Consider the following 8500-nt stretch of genomic DNA (forward strand, 5'->3'; position numbering starts at 1 on the left):
TTTTGAGACCCCTACTCTGGCACTAGAAAAAGATATCACCTACAAAGGCAGTTTCAGCCACATGCCTGAACAGGATTTTGGTTTGTAGAGGAAGAGATTCAGTTTTGGCAAACAAATTGGCTCTAATATTAGGTTGGTGCAAAAGTAATTGCGGTTTAAAAGGTTAAAAACAAATTGCAAAAACCACCAGTACTTTTGCACCAACCTAATACTTTATTAGCTCTAGGACGTTGGACAAATTACTAAAACTTTCTGATTTTCAGTTTGTTCTTGTGTAAAACAGGAATGACAGGAGCTATTTTAAAGGATGGTTTGAGCATCAGCTGATGTCATGTCATGTGTGTGACAAGAGCTTAGCCGGGTGTTTGGCACATCGTATTTGCCCCGTCAATGTCATTTCTCACCACCATCTTGAAACCAGAGTGTCTCATGGGACACTGACATATGCTACTTGTTAAGCGGCCTTTTTTTCCCTCCCTCCTTCTCTTTTCCTCTGCCCCCTCCCCTTTCTTCCCAAAATCAGTTATCAATTTGGAGAATAATTCCCCCTTACCCAACTTTATGGGTGGGCCCATGATGCTAGCCTCAGTTGTTCAACTGCTTCTACCCCTTGTTCAAGCTTGGCCAATGACCATCCTACTCAAGTATTTTGAAGAAAAAGGTATCCTTTTTCCATTGGGTTTGTAAAGTTGGTAAGATGTAAGTGTAAGCAGTTAGTGGCCATCTCATGAGGAGACTCCATCTGAGAATGGGACTAACATAGGAGAAAGCTGACCCAGGAGGTGCAGGAAGACAGTTTCCTGATGTCTTTGTGTCTTCAGATAAATCCTTTTCTGAAAGTAGAAGGCCCCTGAATGTTGTGTTTCTGTGAGCCAATAAATAACCTTTGATATTCAACCTAATGTTAAATTGGTTCTTGACTCCATCAATGAAAAGAATCCTAATTCAGAGCTAAAACTTCTTTTCTCCCCCCTTGTTCACGTGGAAGGTTTGGCTGGTGTTTGGCCATCTCTTGCAGTAAGAGGCTTTCAAAGTAAAGACACACGAAAAGGGCAGATGGTCACAGTATTTAATAGACCACGCGCAGGTCATTGTTTGGGAGTTTTAGAAACAGTTCAAGGAGTTTCCTTAATAATTTCAGTAAAGTTAGGACCTGAAAACTGAAGCTCATTTGAGAAATGTTTGAAAAGCATTCAGGATACATGTGTGTAGGCCTTCTGATTTTAACAGGTTTTTCTTCTTGCGTTCATGTGGTACAAAAGAAGCACCTGTGCTTAGAAGAAAAAAAAGGAGAGAGAAAGGAGGCCAACGTTTGCAGACACCAGGTGCTCAGCACTTTCCTCACCATGTGTGCTCGTTGTGTGCCAGCCAAGGGTGTCATAGCCGCTAATCAAACATGAGTTTCAAGGCAGGTCCCAGGGAAAGTCCCACGAGGACGCAGTCGTCACCCCTGTAGCAGTGGGCAGACGAACTGAATGAAGCTGTACATGGAGTGAGTACCCTGTTTAAGTCCTGTGCTCTTGCCCATTTTCACGGAAGTGCTGTCATATTCAATTAGTGTGATTACATTTTATTTTAACTTTGTCATTTTACGTGTATTTAATTTGTAAGCTTGGTTTTATAAGAGCTTAATAATTTGGTTTTATAAGAGTTTCATCAGAAGCTTACACATGGTTTTATGCTTGTCCTTGCTTAAGGGTTATTATCATTAAATTTTCCTAAGGCAATGTTGGAGAATTTTTTTTCTTTCAAAAGAATATTATTCACTGCCTATGAAGTAGCCCTGCAAACAAACAAACAAATCAGACCTGAATCTGATGAAGTTTTGTATCCAGTTGTCAATTTACGGGGAATCTAGAACACAGAGAAGCACGTTCAATGACTATGGAGGTGCAGCTCTGGGAAACTCTGTGGCTTCTTTGACAAATTGGAAAAGAAAAAGAAAAAGAAATAGAGAAGGGAAGGGAAGGGAAGTGGTGGAAGGGGCACCTATAGATTCTAAATAATGTAAAAAATAGCAACCAACCATATATTTAGAACTTGTTTGAGTCTTGCTTAAAAATAAACAATAAACTGAAAACATAATTTAAGACATTTATGAGAAAAATGGAGTTCAATGTCGTCTGGATATTTGATGATGTTGGGATTCGTGGTTGGTTGGTGTGATCGTGCTACTTGGTTGATGTTAAAGAAGGGGGTGTCTTGCCTTTGGGGGTACACACTGGGATATTTACAGGTAGTAAGAAATTTATTTTTTCCTTAGGATAACATTACAATAATGAAATAAACCTACCTGGACTATAGTAACAAGTTTTAAAACTTGGTTTTATTAGTCTTTCTAGGTTATATTTTTGGGAAAGATGCAAATGTTGAAATATAAGATAAATATAAGTTTCCCATAGTCAAGACTATTAAAGGAAATATCATTCTCTCTTCAAGAGCTTGGTGTCTAAGTTATTATAAAAGTAGGAACACACTGTCAAATCTAATCAACTATAAATGATAAACTTATACAATATAAAACCATTTAAATTTTATATAAATTGTTAAAAGGTTAAACAATGGCCACACACACACACATACACACACATTATATCATTCCAGTTCCTGTTTGGGAAACCCTGGGTTGTTCCATGCTTGCTTTTTGGCTAATTATATAGATTAAAGGTCTGAAAACTATGGCTCACATAAAATCTGGCCCATGTTTTGGTGTGACCTATTAGCTAAGAATGGTTCTTATATTTTGAAATAGTTGACATAGCAAGAGGAGAATAATACTTAGTGACATTTAGAAATTGTATGAAATTCTAATTTCAGTGTCCATAAATATAGTTTTACTAGAATACAGCTTGCCCATTTATTTACTTTTTTTTATAAATACAGTTTTCTTGGAGTTTGTCCTTCACTTTACATATTGCCTATTATACTGTCAACAATAGGAATGGCAGAGATGAGAAATTGTCACAGAGACTATATGGTCTGTAAAACCTAAAATATTTACAGAAAATAATGTACTGACCCATGATCTAGATGAAACCACTGAGGCCCAGAGGTGTGAAGTGTCTGGTCTAAAGTTGTACAGCTTTTAGTGGCAGAACCACAATTCAAACCTAGATTTTCTAATTCTTTTAACACCTTTGGCTGTGTTTTCCCTATATTTTTGTCTCTTTGAAATAATAATTTAAACTCATGTAGTATTTATTGTCTTCCTGCATTATTGTAAGTACTTTACTTGTCTTAAGTCATTTAATCATCAAAACAGCCCAAAAGATAGGTCCTATAATTACCCCTCATACTTGGGAAAATTGAGGCATGTACTGTGTTTCCCCGAAAATAAGACCTAGCCGGACAATCAGCTATAATGCATCTTTTGGAGCAAAAATTAATATAAGACCTGGTCTTATTTTACTATAACATAAGACCCGGTCATCAATATAATATAACATAATATAATACCGGGTCTTATATTAATTTTTTCTTCAAAAGATGCCGTAGAGCTGATTTTCCGGCTAGGTCCTATTTTCGGGGAAACGGAATTAGTTAAGTAACTCCGCTGACTTCTCACACCAGCAAGAGCCAGAGCCAGCTGGCGACCCAGACAGCCTGCACACTGTTCTGTCTCAATCAGTGAGTGAACCACGGAGCCCAGGAAAGAGACCCCACTGAGTGGTTTACTGGTTCTAATCCTACTCACTCCTCCCTTGAGCTTTAGGGCAAAAATGGTATAAAGTTGATTATTCTGCTATCTTAAGCCTACAGTGAACTTGAGTTAAGAAAATGGCCCCCAGTCATCTTTAAAATGAAAGGCTGTGACTGTATGATCACCAGTTCTTGGGGAGGGTTTGTCTTGTTTTGTTTTTCAGCGTCAATCTTTGCTTTTGTTTTTCATCTTCAGTCTTTGCACTGTGATCTTTCAGTGTATTCCTTGACAAACAGGTTTGAAAGGAACGACAACAATGATGCAAGGAAGGAGCACAAAGAGACTTCTTGGGGGAACATGGGAAATCTTACCTGAAACTTGACTGGACTCTGCAGCAGAGGAAGAGGCCACTCAGAAGAACAATCACGCGAGACTAGATCGCTGTGTGCAGCAAGTCCCTGCAGTCCTGTGATCCAACTGGAGGAATCTCATGGTCTGAACTTGTCCAGCTTTATTTTGATGTCTATCATTAACAAATCAGCCTTCCATTCATTAGATCAAGGAAACCTGCTTACTCTTTGTAGTTACTGATTTAAGTATTTACTCATTTGTGTTTGTTTCAAACAGACATATCAGTGCTTTATAGAACATTAGGGTTAATAAGTAACTTTGGGGCTTTCACAGCACTGACTGAAGAAAATATGACATACTAGAATTTTTTTTGTGAGGATGGAGTTGGAGGGATGAATGGAAGAGAGGGAACTGAGAGTAGCAGAAAAAGAGAAGTTATATTTCTCCAAAAAGACTCTGCCCGTGCCACATGACACTGTGGGGCAGCTGTGCCTTGGTTGTCCACTGGATGTTCAGACTGAGGTAAGGTGAGGCAGAAGTTGGTACACTATGGCCTGAGGGCTGAATCCAGGCTGCTGTCCATTTTTGTAAATAAAGTTTTATTGGAACATAGCCACACCCATTTGTTTCCTGTTTTTGTAAATAAAGTTGGAGCCCATCCATTCAAATACGTCTGTCTGTGCCTCCTTTTGTGCTACAATGGTAGAGATGATTAGTTCCAACAGAGATTGCAATAGCCCATGAAGTGTAAAACATATATTATCTGGCCCTTTACAGGAAAAAAAAAAATCCTGACTGATGGTTTTAAGGAGACTGATTATTTTACCATCATGAAATATTTCTTTTGGGGAGCCTATAGGCTGCATACATCACAGAGCAATGGAGAGCTAACTTGAAAGTGTTGGTGAAAATGTCTTTTAAACCATTCTCTAAACGCCGTGCATAGACATCCGTGTTTCTTGCTTACATTTACAAAATGCTGTGCCCACCCCGGTTTCTACTGAGTCACTGTCATGGCAAAGCCTGGTGTTTTTGAAAAGCCTGAATCCAGTATGGAGGCCAATTTGGGAGCTAGCCTGGAACATACTAAGTCTTCCCAAAGTGCTCATTGAATTAATGAAATCACATTAGTGGTGACAACAGTCTGTACCATGAGCTGCTGTGCGTGTTCTACACCCTAATTTAGAAGCAAGTCTACAGTTCATTCCCTGAAAAGTTCCTTGAATGCTATTGAAAATAACTTTCCACATAACAGTAAAAATACATTTATTGCTGAAAAGAAGAAAATAAAAATTATACATATTGCTACTACGCAGAGTCATACTGTCAATCTGTTAATATTTTGATGTACACACACAATGCCTTCTGGATTGAATTAGTGTAATTCTATTGAATTCTCAAAATACCATGTGGTTATTTTGGGTTACAGTTGTGAGAAGGGATTTCAGATTTGTTACTTTCTTGGAAGTGTTTCACTAAAGAGCCAAGAAATACGTCGTTGGCGCCTATGGGAACAGAAAGACTGGTGAATAGTAATTATTATTGGAAAATCTTGAATTTATGTGATCAGACTTGGACAGAACACATTTAGACTGTTGTTTAGATGTGTTCTTTTTGTTTATTGTTGTCAAGTTATCCTTCAAAGAAATTTTTTCCTTTGTAGCCCTTGACCAGCTGGGCATCCACCACACCCGTTGATGTCACCTTTGATGTCATGAGGATACAGCCATCAACATTGTGGCCCATGCACTGGGCAGTCCAGGATTGCTTTAATGATGCTGGAAAAGTCTCTGGATAAGGCTCTACGCTGAATCTGTCAGGTGCTTTTGACAGTATCATCAAAGGTGATTATTTCCGTTGTGTTTAATGTGTAACTGCCTGTTTCTATCGCTGGGTGGTTCCCTTTGGTGAGCAGGGCAGAGGGGAAGGTGCAAGACTCACTCTGGCTCTTTCTGTCAGAAGGGTCAGTTTCCCTGGAATCCAGACACTTCCAGTCACTGATTACCTTGGCAATGTCAAGGGCACCACCAGCTTCTCTGAAGGCAGACCCAGGAGCCAGTGCAGGTGTGGTATCCACTTCCCCATCAGCATACATGAGATCTACAACTTTCATTTCCTTGGGGTTTTGGCTGCTGTCGGATGAACCTAGACGTTAAAGAAAGTTATACCCTTGTCTCCTCTAAGCCAAAAGCTGAGAGCCAGACTTACCGTTAATGAAACAATTGAAGTAAATGTTTCATACAGAGTACATTCTGGTGTAGTGGTAATAGCATGAACTAAAACTTAGAAAAACCTGGATCCTATCTGGGTCCTTCGTTCCATAAAGATCATTTAACCTTGAGCCTGTTACTTAAATTGTATGAGTCTCCGTTTGCTCTTCTATTGGACAATAGGCAATACAGATCATGATTGTTTTATAGGATCATTGGGAAAATGAAGATGAGACTGGATGAGATTCTGCTGATAAATTATAAATGCATCATGTACGGTGATGTTCTTAATTATAAAATAACATCATAACAGTAATAGTAATTCCTGGAAAGATTTGCAGTTAGAAATGTGAGTGCTAATCATCTGAAGCCATGCAGCTTATTGCTGTGTATATCATAACAAATTAACCTTTCATTCATTAGGTCAAAGAAACCTACTAAGAACTTTTATTTATTTATTTAACATCGTTTTCAGCAGCTTTAAGTTTACAGAAAAACAAAAATGAGTGAAAAGTCAAGTTCCCATATGTTCCCTTCCCCCTTAATTTTCTCTGCTATCACCATCTTGCGTTAATGTGGTGCATTTGTTACAACTGAGCCAATATTGACACACTAGTATTAACTAAATTCCATAGTTTACCTTAGGGTCTACTGTTGGTGATGTACGCTCTGTAGGTTTGGACAAATGTATGCTGACATATATCCACGACAAGGGTATCATGCAGAAACTTCCCGTGTAGCCCACCTAGCTTCCCTTCTCCCGCTCCCTGAACGCCTGGCAACTAATGATCTTTTTACTGCCTCCATCTTTTTGCCTTTTCCAGACTGTTACATAGTTGGAATCATGCCATATGTCGCCTTTTCAGATTGGCTTCTTTAACTTAATAATATACACTTACGTTTCCTCCATGTCTATCTGTGGCTCGTAGAGCTCATTTTTTACCACTGTCTGGATGTACCACATACTGTTTATTTGTTCACCTTTTGAAGGATATCTTGGCCGTCTCCAAATTATGGCAATTACGAATAAAGCTGCTCTAAACTTCCAGTGCAGGTCTTTGAGTGGACATAAGTTTTCAGTTCCCTTGTGTAAATATAACAGTACCTCGGTTTTTGAACGTCTCCGTTGACGAACATTTCAGTTTACGAACACTGTAAACCTGGAAGTAAATGCTTCAGTTTTTGAACACTCCTCGGATGTCGAACCTGTCACGCGGCTTCTGCTGAGTGCAAGATCCTGAGGTGTAGCTGTCGGCTGTTTTCAAACATTTCGGAACTTGAAAGGTCTTCCGGAACGGATAACGTTCGAAAACCAAGGTACCACTGTACCAAGGAGCATGGTCTCTGGATCATATGGTAGAAGTGCATTTAGTCATGTAAGAAACTGCCAAACTGTCTTCCAAGTGGCTGTACCATTTTGCACCTTCACCAGTATTTGGTGGTGTCAGTGATTTGGGTTTTGGCTGTACTAATAGATACGTAGGGGTATCTCATTGTGTTTTGATTTGCAATCACCTAATGACATACATTGTTCGGCATCTTGTCACATACTCCGTTACCATCTATATATCTCCTTTTGTGAGGTACCTGTTAGATCTTTTGCCCATTTTAAAATTGGGTTGCCTGTTTTCTTGTTGTTGAGTTTTAAGAGTTCTTTTTATATTTTGGATACCAGTCCTTTATTTGATACGTATCTTGCAGGTTTTCTCCCAGTCTGTGCCTTGTCTTTGAATTCTCTTAATACTGGTTTCTCCTTAATTATTTAACCTCCCCCTCACCATCACTATTTTAAAGGACTATTGACACTCAGGTTTCTAGCTGTTCAAAAGGCTGAACGCTGCTCGCACACTCCCTTCCTACGTCCCATTGACTCATTTTGCGGTCGGTTGCATTTGTAGATGGGATCAAGTCATCAAGCCCATCAACGGCTCAACCTCAACCCTCATGTTCTTAACCGGGATCATTGCTACTATCATCCGCGAGTCGGCCACAGTGGGTCCAAGTTGGCTGGCTCTCATGGAGCTGATTGGAGCGGCCGACATTTTTGCTGACTGGAGTCATGCTATCTTTGCCAGTTTGCTGGAATAGACACAGACACCGATTGGGTCACGCTGAAGACATTCCTGTCTTGTGAAGCAAGTCTGTTTGTATTTTAGGTTTGCCAGGACTAATGAATTAAAACATTTGGACTCTCCACAACTTGCTGTTTATCAATGCCTCTGACAGGAGGAGGGTTTTCTTTTGCTCTTGCTTTTTCTAGAAGCATGACAACATCCTGGCTGTTGGAGAGGCAAGGAAA

The 8500-nt window shown here is 39.5% G+C and overlaps 1 long non-coding RNA gene across 3 annotated transcripts in view; it reads left to right on the forward strand.

Moving 5' to 3' along the window:
• The window catches only part of LOC117037197 (uncharacterized), a 35714-nt gene extending 31111 nt beyond the window's left edge, over window positions 1-4603 (forward strand). For all 3 annotated transcript variants that reach the window (XR_004425475.1, XR_004425474.1, XR_004425476.1), the window contains 2 exons: window positions 1263-1492; window positions 3896-4603. This is a non-coding gene — a long non-coding RNA (uncharacterized LOC117037197). The remainder of the gene's footprint in view (window positions 1-1262; window positions 1493-3895) is intronic.
• The last annotated feature ends 3897 nt before the right edge of the window (window positions 4604-8500 follow it).

Source organism: Rhinolophus ferrumequinum, chromosome 2 (genome assembly GCF_004115265.2).
Source record: "Rhinolophus ferrumequinum isolate MPI-CBG mRhiFer1 chromosome 2, mRhiFer1_v1.p, whole genome shotgun sequence".
Classification (NCBI taxonomy): Eukaryota; Metazoa; Chordata; class Mammalia; order Chiroptera; family Rhinolophidae; genus Rhinolophus; species Rhinolophus ferrumequinum.